This window comes from Arachis ipaensis, chromosome B8, assembly GCF_059453495.1.
Source record: "Arachis ipaensis isolate K30076 ecotype BB chromosome B8, ASM5945349v1, whole genome shotgun sequence".
NCBI classification, from domain to species: Eukaryota; Viridiplantae; Streptophyta; class Magnoliopsida; order Fabales; family Fabaceae; genus Arachis; species Arachis ipaensis.
The window spans coordinates 97,374,315-97,393,412 of record NC_142443.1 but is presented as its reverse complement, the minus strand read 5'-3'; the positions used below and the strand labels follow the sequence as shown (position 1 = coordinate 97,393,412).

Below are 19,098 nucleotides of genomic sequence, written 5' to 3'. Positions count from 1 at the left end.
TTGAAAAACAGTTAGCATGCATGTATGCTTGTGATTCTCTGAACCTAAGTTGGTGTGGGAACAGCAAACTTAGTTCCTTGCCTACTTCTATATGCAGCAAAACAAATACATGCATGAAACATCAAGTACTTTTTATTAAGAAAGTAAACTATGAACTAGAAAACAACTATGAACTAGAAAACAGACTATAAACTAGAAAATAAACTCTGAACTAGGAACTAAACAATAGTCAAGTAATTTCTCTGATTGCTTGGAGCTGATAACTAGTCATGATGAGGGTGCAATGTGTTTTTAATAAATTTTTTGGTGGAACATCAAACTTAGCATCCAAAATTCACCCCTTAATTACTTTGGTGTGTAACACCAAACTTAGCTCTTTACAATACAGAGAAACCTACTCAACTCATTTATTGAAATAACTAAGAAAGGAAAACTACTGACATGTAGCTGATGACTTTCTTCCTCTTCTTCCAGTTTGTCAAGAGGAATGACCTCAAGGGTAAAGAGGAGCCAGTCAGTGCCCCCTTGCTTGGCCTCTTCCTAACAGGCTTCCTTTTGTAAATGACTTGATTAAGCTTGCTTGCTGGTGGTTCAGGGGTTGGATTGTTTGTGGTTGACCTTTTCCTTTTCCTTGATATGATCAATTATAGCTTGGTCACAATCCTCTCTTTGGTGTTGTTGTTGGTTGCCTTCACTTCTTTGATTTCAAGACTTGGTGATTGTGTGATTATTGAAGTGTTCTTTTCATCAAGAGCTTCTTATAGTGGTGGTTCAATGAGCCCTTCTTCTATGCAACTTTCTGCTTCACTTGAGTGTGGTCTTCCTTGATAGAATTCCTCCCTTTCTTCTGCATGATCTTCCATTAAGTCCTTTGGGAGTGAGTCCTCATGGTCTTCTATCACCTCAATTAGCCTCTGTGGATATGAAATCCTAGGCTCATTTATCTCCACAACCTCATTCTTCATTGAAATGTCGCTTGGTACAGGAACTTCTTCATCTTGCCCTTCCAATTCCTTCTTTGCACTCAACATTTGTTTTAATTGCACTTTTATGGAGGAGGTTTGTTGTTCTTCCCAAGATTTCTTCATCTCCTCTTCATATTTTTCAATCACAGATTCAAGTGTTGAGATTCTTTGGTTCAGGAAAGTTTGTGGGGGTTGTGAGTTTTCATGTTTCCTTGTTATCTCAAGTGGCCTTTGTGGATATAAAATCCTTAGCTCATATACCTCCACCACCTCCTCCTCCATTGAGGTTTCATTTGACACAGGGGCCTCTTTATCTTGTTTTTCTACTTTCTCCTTCATAAATTGGTCTTCATCCTCAATGCTTGGCACTCCTAAGTTTTCCCTTATTTTCTCTAAGCGCCCATCCATCTCCTTGAAGAAGGTTTCTGGTTCTTGTTCTTTCCAGGATTGTTTTTGTCTTTCTAAGAATTGTTCTTGTCTTTTCGAAAATTTCCTGGACCATTGAAGGTAATCCTTAGCTGCTAGCTCAAAAGATGAAGGTTGAGAGTAATCTTGTGGACATGGATGTATTGTGGTGAAGTTATTTTGAGGGGTATGGAATGAATTTTATGAATATTGAACTGAGATTTCTGTGTGGTGAAATGAATTATGTGGTTGGTGAGATGAGTTGTATGGATTATTGAGGAAGCTTTGTGTTGAGGTATAGTCAAATGCTGAAGAATTTTCAAATGAGAAACTGGGAGGTGAGGTTGGACAATTTTGCATAAATGAATTGAAGGTTTGCTTAAGTGATGATGGCTCTTGATAAGTGGAGTATGAACTGTCAAATGCTTTCTGGTTTTGATCCTCCCATCTACACTGTGAATCATTGTAGAATTCATCAGAATATGGATCATTTTGTGGCATTAGGGAGCAATCTTGCATGAATTCATTGAAAGCATAATCAAGAGATGATGTCTCTTGCTGGATAGAATATGGTGCAGTAAAATCTCTTTGGTTTTGACCCTCCCAGTCACAATATGAGTAGTTGTTAGATTCATCAGAATAGGATTCATTTTGTGTCTCTGGGAGGTGTTCATACTCTATTATTTCTTGTTGATACTCATATCCATCATTAGCATCATGACATGAATCATTTTGTGGTGTTAGGCAATATCTCATGAAATTATCTTGCTCATCTTATGCCTCTGAAGCATATTCCTATTGATTGGATTGCTCAGAATCTATGAATTCTTGGTGATATTCCCAGCCACCATTAGGATAATGACTTGACTCATATTGTGATGGTGGAAAATATCTCATGAAATTTGTTTGATCATTATCTGAAGCACCTCTCCACTGGGTGGATTGCTCATAATCTGCTAATTCTTGGTGATATTCCCAGCCACCATTAGGATAATGACTTGAATCATTTTGTAGTGGTGGGTAATATCCCATGAAATTTGTTTGATCAAAAGATTAGGTGAACTCCATTTACATTTTGTAAAACACAATCACCAATGAAAATTGAAATTCCTCATGTTACAGATGAGAATTTCTTAGTGAGGCAAAAACACAAACACCTTAGTATCAGCAGAAAACAGAAAATTAAAATAACAAAAACAAAGAAAATGCTTAATCTAGACTTATCACCCACTTAATCATTGTCGATCTATATCAATCCCCGGCAATGACGCCAAAAACTTGATGAGGGAAAAATGATTCCACACAAACTCACCGGCAAGTGTACCGGGTCGCATTAAGTAGTAATAACTCACAAGAGTGAGGTCGATCCCACAGGGATTGATGAATCAAGCAACTTTAGTGAGGTGATTAGTTTATTTAAGCTATCAGTTGTGAATTGGGTGAAATTAAACTAGCAGAAAATAAATTGCAAGGAATTTAAAGTGCAGAATGTAAATCAGCAGAAACTTAAAGAGCAAGAAACGTAAATTGTATCAAATGTAAAGGGAATTTGGGTGCTGGGAAATTAAATGAAATCAGAATTTAGAACAATTGTAGAAGATGTAAATTGTAGGAAATTGAGATTTGCAATGAAAGTAAACTGAATTCAGTACAATTGAAATGTAAAAATGCAGGAAGAAAAAGTGTATCAACTATACTAAGCTCTCTAGAGTCTCTAATCCTTCAGCCTGAGCCTCTATTCTACTCCAACTCCTACTGTCTGTGTGTGTTTCCTAACAGAACTAAAGCCTTTTTATAGGCATTCCTAAATTACAAATGAAATTAAAATTGAAAATAAATTACAACTCAAATAAAATTCCTATTCTAACTGTTTTTTGTGCCTTTGGGTGATGTCAATGGGCTCTGCTTGCTTTGAATTTTTGATGGGCTTTGAATCAGATTAATTGAGCCAGAGTTGCACTTTCAGGAGAACGGAGCGTTCATTAAGTGAGCGGAAAGCTTTTAAACCCGTGCGTACGCGTGCGCGTCTTTTTTGCGTTTTGGGCCATCCACGCGTACGCGTCTCTCACGCTTACGCGTGCTTTGGGAATCTGGCACATTAACGCGTGTGCATCATATATGCGTGTACGTTGATGATGAGATTTTGCTCGATGGTCTAGAATTTCTCTCATAGAAATAAGAACTTCGTTGTAAGCATAGCTCCAAACCAACAAACAATTCTCACATAAAAAATTTGAGCTGTCACAAGTACAAACCCCAAAAAGAATTAACCGAAGTATTTAAACTCTGGGTCATCTCACAAGAAATTGCAATGAAGTGTTTAATTATTGGCTATGAAGATGCAAGGGGGTTTGATTTTATTTTTTTGCAAGAAAATAAATGGGCAAGAAAATATAAAAGCAAGAGAGTAAACAACAAGAGCTAATAAAATAAAGGAAAGAACTCTTGGCTAGACATACGTAATTGAGATCACCATCCTTGTCTATATACCAAATACTGATAATTGTGAGGGACCAACCTATTAAGTCTACCTCCAAAAGCTTTAAGTATGTAATATCTACTCCTAAGCTTGAAGTATGTCAAATAGGCTTGATCACATCAACCCATAAGTCTCAACCTATCTACTAATTAGATTAGTAGTGGGTTAGTGTCAATGGATATCAAATTGATCACCAAGGATTCTCAAATCACCAATTCAATGAGAACCAATGACTCAAGGTTACTCAATTCCCTTAGCCTAGGCAAAGAGTAAAGAAAACTACTCAAAAACTAATGGAAGCATTTTAACAAACACCAAGAGTGCAAGAAAAGTAAACATCACCAAATGCAAGAATTAAAGAAACACATAACTAACATAAGCAAGAAATCAATAATAACAACTAAGATAAGCAATAAAAGAGCATGGAAACATAGAATTGCATTAAAAGGAAATTGAAATCAACAAGGGTCCATAAACATAAAAGAGGGCAAAATAAAGGAAATGACAAGTAAAACTAGAAGAATAGATATGTAACAACAAGAAATTAAAAGGAGAAACTAAATCAAAACAAGAATTAAAAGTTGGATTTAAGAAAATTAAACCTAAACTATCCTAAATTCTAGAGAGAAGGGAGAGCTTCTCACTCTAGAATCCTAACCTAAAACATGATGCAAAAACTAAACTATGACTACTTGGTTCATTCCCCCCTCAATCCTTGCGTTCAATAGCATCAGAAATGAGTTAGATTGGGTCCAAAATGAGCTACAAATCACTGGCCACGATTTCACTTTAGTGAATCACGTTGATCTATCAGCGTGTAGATGTATAGTGCGCGTACGCGTCCCTAAACGAAAATCAACTATGGAAAATTTTATATCATTTTGAAGCCCCGGATGTTAGCTTTCCAACGCAACTAGAACTGTCTCATTTGGACTTCTGTAGCTCAAGTTATGGTCAATTGAGTGTGAAGAGGTTAGGCTTGACAGCTTTGCAGTTCCTTCATTTCTTCATGAGTTCTCCCACTTTGCATGCTTTTCTCCTCACTTCTTCCATCCAATACTTGCCTTATGAACCTGAAATCACTTAACAAACATATCAAGGCATCGAATGGAATTAAAGTGAGTTAAATTTAGCTATTTTAAGTCCTAAAAAAGCATGTTTTCACACTTAAGTACAAATTCAGGGAGAATTGCAAAACCATGCTATTTCATTGAATAAATGTGAGAAAAGGTGATAAAATCCCCTAAATTAAGCACAAGATAAACCACAAAATTGGGGTTTATCAAATTTTCCCACACTTAAACCAAGCATGTCCTCATGCTAAGAATAAAGAAGGACAAGAAAAGGGGTATGAACATTTATTCAATGCAAATAAACTATATGCACCTTTCTATATGAATGCACTAAATGCAAGATGATTCTATCTACTTGGTCAAAAGCAAATCAATCTTCAAGAGCATGTATGAACAAGTTGGGCTAAGATCATATGATAATTCATGAATTCTACCAATTCAAATATCAAAATGAGGTTCAAATAGACTTGGAAGAAGAAAGCTCATGAAAGCCGGGAACAAGGAATTGAGCATCGAACCCTCACCGGAAGTGTATCTGCTCTAGTCGCTCAAGTGTATAGGGTCGATTCACTCAATTCTCTTCTACTCATGCTTTCCATGATTTGTTTTTCATCTAACAATCAACAATTATTCAATGCATGCATACATTCATCATGAGAACTTATTCATAAGTTGTAATGGGGCTAGGGTAAAGGTAGGGGTGCATATGGTCAAGCGAGCTTGAAATTTGAATCTTTGATTAACCTAAGCTCTCACCTAACATATATAACAACCTATACAATTCTAATACACAACCTAGCTACCCATGATTCCCACTTTTTCACATACTCATGCATTCTCTTTAATTCACATTCCATATGCATTGATTTTTATTGAACTTTACTTTGGGGCATTTTTGTCCCCTTTTTATTTCTTTTTCTCTTTTTTTCTTTTTCTATATTTTTTTCTTTTTCTTTATTATTTTTTTCTAAAGTATATACAAACGTATCAATGCATATGGTTTTACATATAGTGCATGAATATGTACCCAATTCCTAATATTTTCAACAAAAATACAAAAACACACTTTTTTCTCAACCAATGTCCCAAGTTTCCCATACCCAAATGGTACACACCCTCACTAGCCTAAGCTAATCAAAGATCCAAATTAAGGACATTTATTATTTTTTACTTAGGGGTAGTGATGTGCTAAAATTAAGAACAAAAGGGATTAAATAGGCTCAAAATTGGCTAACAATGGTTGATGAAAGGTAGGCTATTTGGGTAACTGAGCTAAATGAAATGATGGCCTCAATCATATAAATGCATGTATACATGGAATAATGGACATAAAGAATCAAACAAATCAAAGATTACAATCATAGAAAGAGAATAATGTACACAAGAATGAAAATAAGTGGTTATATGATGTAACCACACAATTAGGCTCAAAACTCACATGCTTTTGTTCTTAGCTCCAAAACCATGTTCCAAAATAAATTCTTCAAGAAAGTTCAACAGAAAAAAATTTTCAAATTGGTAGGGTTCATACCCTGGGTCGAGCTATTCTGACCCGGGATGATTAGCAACAAAGCGACCGACCTCTTCAGGTCAGATCATCCGACCTCTTCGCCAAGAGCTCGGCCAAACCGACAGGAAAGCCCAAAAAGGGCCCAACTCAAGGAACACGACCCAGACCATAAGGCGGCCTAAGCCTATAGGGATAAGGGTGGTTCCCTTGAAAATAAGCTGACCTCACCCAAAGGATAAGATAAAGATAAGATAACTAACTTATCTTATCTAAAAAGGTCACTCTACACCATTATAAATACACTAGAGCACCCAGGTATAACTCATACTCTGATTTCACATAAAACCTGCTAATACCCTTGCTAACTTAAGCATCGGAGTCCCTTGCAGGTACCCCCACCCTCCGGTGACGAAGGATCAGCAGTGCAACCAGTCACACAAGTCGGACGCGACAGCTCCGGCCGACACCCACCAGTCGGACACGTCATCTCCAACCAGCACAGAAGATCTCGTCCGAGATCAACCTACAGTTTCAGGTAACCCTCGGAACATTGACGCCGTTGCCGGGGACTCGGAAGTCATCCCGTCACCATGGCGGACGATCATGACAACGATCACAACTCAGATCTGGAAGATAGAACGCCGCACAAGAACACGGACACCACAGCAAAAGATACTCCTCAACCTAACAAAAACGGCAATTCACCAACTATGGAAGCCATGGAGGCACTCCAGGATCGCTTGAAGTAACTCGAAAAAGGGGCAGAGCATCAATGAGAAGCTGAGAAAAACCTACAAAGGGAAATAAGACGACGCCGGGAATTGGAGGATAAACTCTTAAAAATCGAAGCCGATCTCAAGGCCAAAGAAAATCAATCCTCTCATAAGGATAGCTCCCGCAAGGATCAAGATCTATTCACCAAGGAAATCATGAAGACCAAAATCCCGAAGGACTTTAAGCTCCCGGATATGACTTTGTACGATGGCACTATAGATCCCAACCATCACCTCAGCAATTTCAGAAGTAGAATGTACCTCACCGACGCCTCAGATGCAGTTCGCTGCAAAGCCTTTCCAACAACTCTAACAAAGACAGCGATTAGATGGTTCGACAATCTACCTCCTAGGTCCATCTCGAGCTTCGACGACTTAGCCAAAAAGTTCCTGGCTAGATTCTCCATCCAAAAAGATAAGGCTAAATACGCCCCCAGTCTATTAGGAATCAAGCAAGGAGATCGGTAAAGTCTTCGCAACTACATGGAAAGATTCAACAAAACATGCCTAGAGATACAAAGCCTACCAACAGAGGCCGCCATCATGGGCCTCATCAATGGCCTACAAGAGGGACCTTTTAGCCAATCTATATCAAAAAAATACCCCACATATCTGAACGAAGTGCAAGAATGAGCGGAAAAATACATCAACATGGAGGAAAATTCTTGACTAGGAGAGACCTCAAAATCCGGATTCCCCTATCCCCCCGGGAAAAGGATAAAGAATCCAAAAGGAAGGAAGATCGACATGGAGAAAAAAATAAAAAAATACCACAATTACACCCCGCTTCGGGTGTCCCTTGTGGACGTCTACAAAGAAGTCTGTCACACAGAAAAAATACCCCCAGCTCGACCACTCAAAGGCAAAAAAGGAGGAGGAAATCGGACCGAATATTGTGAATACCATCGAATGCATGGGCATTCCACCAACGAATGTTTTGACTTAAAAAATGTCATAGAAAAATTAGTAAGAGAAGGAAAATTAGATCGGTATCTGGCCACTCGGGACGACGAGCAAAGAAAAAGAAGAAGGGACGAGGATGTCGGACGAACCGAGCGATCACCTCGTACGCCAGAAAGGCATGTCCATATGATACACGGAAGGTTTGCAGGAGGAGGAATCTCCAAATCATCTCGCAAAAGATATCTCAAAGAAGTATATCATGTCGAGGGGAAGAAGGAAGCACTCGACATCCCTACCATTACCTTCACCAAAGAAGACGCATCCGGTGTCATCTCAGGACACGACGATCCCATGGTCATCACCATTATACTGGCAAATGCAAATCTCCACCGCACACTGATAGACCAAGAGAGCTCTGCCGACATCTTGTTCAAAACTGCCTTCGACAAGCTCGACCTAGAAGAAAAAGAACTTAGAGCATATCCGAACAGTCTGTTCAGACTGGGAGACACCCCAGTGCAACCACTCGGATACATCTCATTACATACAACCTTCGGGAAGGGAAACCAATCAAGAACGCTCAAAATAGACTACATCATGGTCGACGTAAGCTCTGCCTACAATGCCCTAATAGGTCGGACAACATTGAATCAGCTCGGCGCAATAGTCTCGACTCCACATCTGTGCATGAAATTCCCAACTACAGAAGGGATAGCTACAATAAAAGCAGACCAGAAGATGGCGCGCCGCTATTACAAAGAAAGTCTAAATCTCAGAGGCAGAGTGATGTGTGGAAAACGATCCAACACAAAACTCACCAGCAAGTGTACCGGGTCGCATCAAGTAATAATAACTCACATGAGTGAGGTCGATCCCACAGGGATTGAAGGATTGAACAATTTTAGTTAGGTGATTGATTTAGTCAAGCGAACAAGGGTTGATTTGAGTGATTTGTATCCAACAGAAGCTAAATTGCATGAAATTTAAAGGGAGAGGGATAATTGACAAGAAATTAAAGTGCAGAAGAATTAAAAGAACTGAATCTTAAAGTGCAAGTAATGTAAATTGCAGAAACTTAGATCGCAAGAAATGTAAATAACTGAAACTTAAAGTGTAAAAAACGTAAATGGCTTGAATTACAAAAGGGCTTGGGCACTGGGATTTGCAAAAATTAAACAAGCAATTAATAAAGTAGTAGAAAGTGAATTTACATGCAGCAGATCTAAACAAGAAAGGAAGAATTGCTTAAGAAACTAAACAGAAAACAAAATGCAGTTAAATTGTAATAGCAAACTGGAAGTTGGAGATCTCAGGGCGGAGGAGACTAGAAAACAAGTCTAGATCTCAAGTCCTTCCTTGATCCAACAAGAGAATGATTAAAGAAAAATAAGAGACAGCTTGCAGAAGAAGTAAATATGAAGACAGTAGAGAAACTTAGATCCAAATCACAATTTCTTCAATTATGCAGTAAAATAAACAGAAAGAGAATTCAAGGTGAGATTGAAACAGAATTTCTTCAATTCTCCACCCAAGATTCCAAACAAAGAGTAGAAAATGCAGGAGCAAGAACAAAGAAGAAGAGAGATCAATTCTCCTTCCCAATTCCCAAACTCCCAAAGCTAGAAAATCAAATTCAGAATTCAAAAGTAAGCAAAGTAAAAAATGAAAAAGAAGGTCCTCTCTAACTCAAACTAGCTTCTATTTATACACTTCCTATTTTTGGATTTTAGAATTTAGAGTGGGCTTTTTAAATTTTGTGAAGAATTGGATTTTATTTCATTTTTGGACTTAAAATTGAGTCATGATGCACTCCCACGGCACGGCTCAGTTGGAAAACCAAATTGAGCGCCCAAACTTGTCTTTTGCTTGCCCAATTTGTGCGCCAACCCTTTGTCCGTGTTGCACTTCACTAGAGCTCAGTTGGAAAATTGAACTGAGCTCTATGTCTTGCCTTGGTGCGTCCAATTTTGCGTGTCCCAGCTACCTGGCCATGTCATTTTGTGCGCAAGGTTCCCTCCTTGTTGTGCTTCCTAGCGTGCCAAAGTGTGGGGGGTGGGGGAGAGTAGCGCTCAGTTGGGAAAGCAAACTGAGCTCCCCATTGTAGCGCATGGTTGTGGGCTTCATGCTTCCAAGTTCGATCCTTGGTGGAAGCAAATTGGTGTTGATTTCCTTGGAAGAGTGGAGTGCTCCTTCCTTGCCTTTCATAAAGCTCCCTAGTTCGAACCTTGGGAGAGCCATTTTGGCTCATTTTCGTTTCACAAAGAGTAGCGCTCCTCCCTTGTTTTCCATGGAGCTCCCAGGTACGAATCCTTGCCAAATCATTTTGGCTTATTTCCCTTGCAAGCTTGGTAGCGTGAGGTCCCTTGTTCGAACCTTGGGGAAGGATTTTTGGCCAATTTTGCTTGTTTTCCTTGCAAGGAGCGCTCCTTCCTTCCCTTGGGTCATGAGTTCGAAACCTTGTGGCTTCATTCCTTGGAATTGTGTCTTGAATTGATTTTGGAGAACCCCTGATAAAGCTCACTTAGTGAACTGAGCTTTATGTCCTTGCCTTGCTTTCTTTGATGCTCAGTTAACTAAGTGAACTGAGCTTTGTGCCTTGCTTTCTCCTTTTATTCCTTGTGAAGCTCGGTTCACTCTTCCAACCTAGCTTTCCTTCTTTCTCAATGGTGCCACGCTTTTTCTTCTCCTTTGGCTACGCTTCTTGCTTCCTTTGGGCATGCTCCTTAGGCCACGCTTTTCTTATTTTTTTCTTTTCTTCACCTACAAGTAATCAAAACAACCAATCAAAGTATCACCAAATTCACAAGGTTTAAAGTTCATTCATAATTCAATTAATTTTAGCTTAAACCTCATGATTTTGTATCAATTAAAGGGTGGCTAGTTGATTCAACAAAAAATGCAATTCCACTCCAAATTACTTACTTACAATGTAAGAAAGTGTATAAAACCAAATGAAACAAGTGAAAATTGCTTGAAAATCTAGCATAATATGACTTGTCATCACAACACCAAACTTAAAACTTGCTTGTCCCCAAGCAAGCACTAATCATAAGATAAAATAAAATGAAACAGAGAAGTATGCATGTTCTTATTTAGCAGATAGTTGAACTTGGTTCATGGGGTTTTATGCAGACAATGGTAGCTCATTTATTATTTGTGTTACATAAGATATGTTGCCTCAAAGATTCACTAAGGTTGCTACTATAATGTTTTACTTTTTGCTTAATCCCTTGCTAGCTTTTCCTTCTTTATTTTTGTTTAGAGCTTATTGTTCATTGAAGGCTTGGTGGTAAATGTTGCAGCAGCCTTTGGCTTAGTTTTGCTCAACATTTCTTCACCACAGACACATGGCTCACATTTTCTTCCTAGGATCATTGATGCCTAGAATCTCTTTGGATTACTAAATGTTTTGTAGTTAGGTTGCTCTTTATTATGGACTTTCAGTTGGCAATCCCAAATCAGTTTATCTAAGTGGCCAAGTTTTGAAATACTCCTGAGAACTTACTTGTCCAAGCATATCCTAGTACAAAAACACCACAGGCATGTGTCCTAGGGTCCAAGCTATTGGTGTCTAGCCTTATTGTTTATTTCTTTGCCAATTCTTGGCTTTTCTTTTTCTTTTTCTTTTGATTCATTCTCAAGGGATTGTCATTAATTGAAAGAATATAGCAGCAAACTAGCTTAGGCTTCAAGGAACAGGTCATTATGTAGCATTTATTTTGTGAGCTAACAATTTAATCAAACACATACCACCACTAACTTTCATTCTAACTTTTGCAACATTGAACAATTACTTTTCTAAATCAAACATTTCTTTCTTTTATTCAAGCAGCAAGGACACAAAGCAAATGCTCAAGCTGATGAAAGATGACAAGATTATGCAGACAGCTTTCTTTAGCATGTACTTCCACTTGCACTAAATGAACATTCTAGCCAGACATAAAGGAATCCCTGAATTAAAACATTTCAAAATAACAAGGATCAAGTGTAAATACAACCTGTTGGGTTGCAGCTTTACATCCTTCCTTCTGTTGTGCCCCTTCTGAGTCATAATGTAGATGTTCTTTAATTTGTTGGCTGTTTTCCTGCATACTCCTCAAAAGTTGCTTGCTTTTCAAGCCCTTTAGGTATCCGGTTAATATGCAAAGCTTTTTTGTGGGCTTTTGAACTTACTTTGGTGTGTGAACACCAAACTTAGTTCCTTGCCAATGTTTCTCATGCAACAAATTAACCATATGTGAAATCCTTTTTCTTTGCTAAAGGTAATAAAGCTAAAAACTATGAAACAGCAAATTGGTCAACTAGTGTATCTGATTGCTTGAGGCTAGCATTATGCAGAAGGTGAGAATGTGTTTTATGATGAAGTTTTTGGTAGAACACCAAACTTAGAATCCTTCATTCTCCCTTAGATTGTTTTGGTGTGCAACACCAAACTTAGCTTTTTGCAATGTAGATAGAACTAATTGACCTTTTTATTAAAATAGCTATGAAAAGAACACTACCTTAGGTTGGGTTGCCTCCAAACAAGCGCTTCTTTATTGTCACTAGCTTGACATCCTTTATTCTTTAATCAATTCAGGTTTTGAGCTTCCTTTTCTTTATCCCATTGGCCTCCCAAATAGTGCTTTGCCCTTTTCTCACCCATTTCTACAAGGTGCTTAGCCAGTTATTCCATTTGCCTCTCAAGTTTTCTGATTGAGGCTTCTTGGTTTTTGCTTACCATCCCTTGATTTTTCATGAGTTTCTCCATCATCATTTCCATACTAGAGATTCTTTGAGAGTCTAGATTTGGTTGTGGGTGTGTAAAAGGAGATGGTTGTTGAAAGTTGTTTTGGGAAAATTGTGAGGTGTGATGGGGTTGGAAAGATGGGTATTGTGGTGGTGTGTAGTGGTTGTTGTTGGTATGGTGGTGTTTTCGCTGGTTTGTGAAGTTGGGGTTGTTGTAATTGAGGTCTCTTGGTTCTTGATTTTGGTGCTCGATCCTCTTCCAGTTGGAATGAGTCCTCCAAGGTGGGTTGTACACATCACCCTGAGACTTGTGTTGGAACAGGCTTGAGGTACTGTTTGGAGAGTGTAATCGCTCATGACTTTGTTGCTCATAGTTAATTGCTCCAAAACCTTTTTCAGATTGATTCCAACCATGTGAATTTTGAGGTAGGTTGTATGCGTTTACTACAGCAGTTCGCATCTTATTGATTTTTCTGACCATCAGCTCCATTTGTTGCTGAAGTTGCAGGCGCATCTGCTTGTTTTGAGCCATGATTGCACTTATGCCTTCAATTTCCATCACTCCCTTCTCTTGTGTGGATGGTTGCACTTCTGCCTCTAACTTACCAATTTCCTAGGGTGGTTTCAACTTGGCCAGGATTTCACTCACTAGATCCTTCCATCCGATGATGCTTCCTTGTGGGAAGGTTTCAAGCCATTGGGCAACATCGTTCATGGTGATGAGTGGATGCTTCAATCCATGGGTTGCATTGTCATCTGGGTTGAGGACACTACTCCCATAGTGACTGGGATTCGTTGGGTTCTCCTCCATGATCTGCACAATCACAAATAGTCCAAATGAAGATTGAATATACTCATGCCAAAATATGGTGAGAGGGTTAGTTGGAACAATGTGTCAAACAGTTTATAGGCTTGAAAGATCAATAGGAGAAAATTGCTTCTATTGTTTTACTCAGCGAGCAAAAAATACAAGAAATGCACAGGACTAGAAAACCAGTAAAACCAGGAAAACTCCACTCTATTGCTAAAGTGAGGTTTTAGTTAGCTTAAGTAAAAATTCAAACAGTTAGTGTGTTAGTCAAGAAGTAAAGAAACAAAAAAGGAAAAGTGCTTGATCTAGACCTTCACCTTCCTTAATCATTGTCAATCTAATCAATCCCCGGCAACGGCGCCAAAAACTTGATGTGTGGAAAATGATCCAACACAAAACTCACCGGCAAGTGTACCGGGTCACATCAAGTAATAATAACTCACATGAGTGAGGTCGATCCCACATGGATTGAAGGATTGAACAATTTTAGTTAGGTGATTAATTTAGTCAAGTGAACAAGGGTTGATTTGAGTGATTTGTATCCAACAGAAGCTAAATTGCATGAAATTTAAAGGGAGAGGGATAATTGACAAGAAATTAAAGTGCAGAAGAATTAAAAGAACTGAATCTTAAAGTTCAAGTAATGTAAATTGCAGAAACTTAGATCGCAAGAAATCTAAATAACTGAAACTTAAAGTACAAGAAACATAAATGGCTTGAATTACAAAAGGGCTTGGGCACTGGGATTTGTAGAAATTAAACAAGCAATTAATAAAGCAATAGAAAGTGAATTTAGATGCAGCAGATCTAAACAAGAAAGGAAGAATTGCTTAAGAAACTAAACAGAAAACAAAATGCAGTTAAATTGTAATAGCAAAATAGAAGTTCGAGATCTCAGGGCGGAGGAGACTAGAAAACAAGTCTAGATCTCAAGTCCTTCCTTGATCCAACAAGAGAATGATTGAAGAAAAATAAGAGACAGCTTGCAGAAGAAGTAAAGATGAAGACAGTAGAGAAACTTAGATCCAAATCATAATTTCTTCAATTATGCAGTAAAATAAATAGAAAGAGAATTCAAGGTGAGATTGAAACAGAATTTCTTCAATTCTCCACCCAAGATTCCAAACAAAGAGTAGAAAATGCAGGAGCAAAAACAAAGAAGAAGAAGAGAGATCAATTCTCCTTCCCAATTTCCAAACTCCCAAAGCTAGAAAATTAAATTTAGAATTCAAAAGTAAGCAAAGTAAAAAATGAAAAAGAAGGTCCTCTCTAACTCAAACTAGCTTCTATTTATACACTTCCTATTTTTGGATTTTAGAATTTAGAGTGGGCTTTTTAAATTTTGTGAAGAATTGGATTTTATTTCTATTTTGGACTCAAAATTGAGACATGATGCACTCCCAGGGCATGGCTCAGTTGGAAAACCAAACTGAGCACCCAAACTTGTCTTTTGCTTGCCCAATTTGTGCGCCAATGATGAGCGGATAATTTATACGCTTTTTGGCATTATTTTTACATAGTTTCTAGTATGATTTAGTTAGTTTTTAGTATATTTTTATTAGTTTTTAAATAAAAATCATATTTCTGGACTTTACTATGTGTTTGTATGTTTTTCTATGATTTCAGGTACTTTTTGGCTGAAATTGAGGGACTTGAGCAAAAATTAGATTCAGAGGTTGAAGAAGGACTGCAGATGCTGTTGGATTCTGACCTCCCTGCACTCAAAGGAGATTTTCTGGAGCTATAGGAGTCCAAATGGTGCGCTCTCAATTGCGTTGGAAAGTAGACATCCAGGGATTTTCAGAAATATATAATAGTCCATACTTTGCTCGAGTTTAGATGATGCAAACTGGCGTTCAACGCCAGTTCCATGTTGCATTATGGAGTTAAACGCCAGAAACAGGTTGCAAAGTGGAGTTAAATGCCAGAAACAGGTTGCAAACTGGCGTTCAACTCCAAGAGAAGCCTCTACACGTGTAAAGCTCAATGCTCAGCCCAAGCACACACCAAGTGGGCCCCGGAAGTGGATTTCTGCATCATTTACTCATTTCTATAAACCCTAGTAACTAGTTTAGTATAAATAGGACTTTTTATTATTGTATTCGAAGTCTTGGTTACTCCGGTTCCCCTCTGGGGCCGAGACCAATGAACTCCATTATCACTTATGTATTTTCAACGGTAGAGTTTTTACACACCATAGATTAAGGTGTGGAGCTCTGTTGTTCCTCATGAATTAATGCAAAGTACTATTGTTTTTCTATTCAATTCAAGCTTATTCCTATTCTAAGATGTTCATTCACACCCAAGAACATGATGAATATGATGATTATGTGACACTCATCATAATTCTCACTTACAAATGCGTGCCTGACAAACACTTCCGTTCTACATGCAAAACAAGCTAGAATGAATATCTCTTAGATATCTAATACAGAGGACCGAGTCTGAGATATTAGAGTCTTCATGGTATAAGTTAGAACCCATGGATTGCCATTCCCGAGATCTGAAAAGTCTAAACCTTGTCTGTGGTATTCCGAGTAGGATCTGGGAAGAGATGGCTGTGACGAGCTTCAAACTCGCGAGTGCTGGGCGTAGTGACAGACGCAAAAGGATAGTAAATCCTATTCTAGTATGATCGAGAACCGACAGATGATTAGCCATGCAGTGACAGCGCATTGGACCATTTTCACAGAGAGGATGGGATGTAGCCATTGACAACGGTGATGCCCTACATACAGCTTGCCATGGAAGGGAGTAGGAATGATTAGATGAAGACAGCAGGAAAGCAGAGGTTCAGGAGGAACGAAAAGCATCTCTATACGCTTATCTGAAATTCTCACCAGTGAATTACATAAGTATCTCTATCCTAGTTTATATTTTATTTATATTTTTATTATCAATTCACCATAACCATTTGAATCCGCCTGACTGAGATTTACAAGGTGACCATAGCTTGCTTCAAGCCGACAATCTCCGTGGGATCGACCCTAACTCACGTAAGATTTATTACTTGGACGACCCAGTGCACTTGCTGGTTAGTTGTGCGAAGTTGTGACAAAGTGTGATTCACGTTTGAGAGCACCAAGCCTTTGGTGCCATTGTTGATGATCGCAATTTCGTGCACCAAGTTTTTGGCGCCGTTGCCGGAGATTGTTCGAGTTTGGACAACTGACGGTTCATCTTGTTGCTCAGATTAGGTAATTTTATTTTATTTTTAAGCTTTTTATTTCTTATTTTTGAAAAATAAAAAAAAATTTAATAAAATCATAAAATCAAAAATAATTTTTGTGTTTCTTGTTTGAGTCTTGAGTCAAATTTTAAGTTGTTCTTGATAAGTCTTCTTGTTTGATCTTCATATTTTCTTGTTTTGCGTCTTTTCTTATTTTTCATATGCATTTTTTAATTCTTAGTGTCTAAACATTGAAAATTTCTAAGTTTGGTGTCTTGCATGTTTTTCTTTTCTTAAAAATTTTCAAAAATAAGTTCTTGGTGTTCATCTTGACATTCAAAGTGTTCTTGGTGTTCATCTTGACATTCAAAGTATTCTTGCATACATTGTGTGTTTTGATTCATAATTTTCATATTTTGAGTCTTTTCATTGTTTTTCTCTTTCTTCATTAAAAATTCAAAAATCAAAAAAATATCTTTCCCTTTTTCTTCTCATAAATTTTCGAAAATTTGAGTTGACTTTTTGAAAACTTTTTAAAATTTAGTTGTTTCTTATGAGTCAAATCAAATTTTCAATTTAAAAATTCTATCTTCTTCAAATCTTTTTCAAAAATCAAATCTTTTTCATTTTTCTTTCATAATTTCGAAATTTTCAAATTTATTTTCAAAATCTTTTTCTTATTTCTATTTCCTATTTTCGAAACCTTTACTAACAATTAATGTGATTGATTCAACAATTTCAAGTTATTACTTGCCTATTAAGAAAGATTCAATCTTTAAATTTTAAAATCATATCTTTTTTGTTTCTTGTTAGTCAAGTAATCAACTTTAATTTTCAAAATAAAATCTTTCTAAATTTCTTTTTCAAAATAAGTTTCAATCACATCTTTTTCAAAATCAATTTCAAAATCTTTTCTAACCTCTTATCTTTTTAAAATTGATTTTCAACTCTTTTTCAAACTAATCCTATCTTTTTGTTTCAATCATATCTTTTTCAAAACTACCTAACTAACTCTCTCTTTCTAATTTTCGAAAATCCCTTCCCTCTTTTTCAAAATTCTTTTTTTTATTAACTAATTGTTTTAATTTTTACTTTAATTTAATTTCATTTCTCTTTTTTGTATTTTCGAATTCTAACTTTAAATTTAATTTAAAACAAAAATATTTTTTAATTTAATTTATTTAATTTTCGAATTCTCTCATCTCTCATCCCCTTCTGTTTATTTATTCATCTACTAACACCACTCTTTCACCCAAGAATTCGAACTCATTCCTCCCCCTTGTGTTTGGATTCTTATCTTTTCCTTTCTCCATTATTCTCTTCTTATACTTACATAAGGAATCTCTATACTGTGACATAGAGGATTCCATATTTTCTATTCTTTTCTTTTTCATATGAGCAGGAACAAGGATAAGAACATTCTTGTTGAAGCTGATCCTGAACCTGAAAGGACTCTGAAGAGGAAGCTAAGGAAAGCTAAAGCACAACTCTCTGGAGAAAATCTGACAGAAATTTTCGAAAAAGAAGGAGACATGGCCGAAAATAATAACAATGCAAGGAAGATGCTTGGTGACTTCACTGCACCAAATTCCAATTTACATAGAAGAAGCATCTCAATCCCTGCCATTGGAGCACACAACTTTGAGCTGAAACCTCAATTAGTTTCTCTAATGCAACAGAACTGAAAGTTTCATGGACTTCCATCAGAAGATCCTTTTCAGTTCTTAACTGAATTCTTGCAGATCTGTGACACTGTTAAGACCAATGGGGTTGATCCCGAGGTCTATAGGCTTATGCTTTTCCCGTTTGCTGTAAGAGACAGAGCTAGAATATGGTTGGACTCTCAACCTAAAGATAGCCTGAACTCTTGGGATAAGCTGGTCACGGCTTTCTTAGCCAAGTTCTTTCCTCCTCAAAAGCTTAGTAAGCTTAGAGTGGATGTTCAAACCTTCAAATAGAAAGAAGGTGAATCCCTCTATGAAGCTTGGGAGAGATACAAGGAACTGACCAAAAAGTGTCCTTCTGACATGCTTTCAGAATGGACCATCCTGGATATATTCTATGATGGTCTGTCTGAATTATCTAAGATGTCATTGGACCATTCTGCAGGTGGATCCATTCACCTAAAGAAAATGCCTGCAGAAGCTCAAGAACTCATTGACATGGTTGCAAATAACCAGTTCATGTACACTTCTGAAAGGAATCCTGTGAATAATGGGACGCCTCAAAGGAAGAGAGTTCTTGAAGTTGATACTCTGAATGCCATATTGGCTCAGAATAAA

General features: G+C 37.5%; 1 non-coding gene across 1 annotated transcript; it reads right to left on the bottom strand.

Annotated features, from left to right (window-relative positions):
• Window positions 1–18,741: 18,741 nt before the first annotated feature.
• Window positions 18,742–18,849, bottom strand: LOC148548941 (small nucleolar RNA R71). The gene has a single exon (XR_015898875.1). It is a non-coding gene; the product is annotated as a small nucleolar RNA R71 (small nucleolar RNA).
• Window positions 18,850–19,098: the final 249 nt, after the last annotated feature.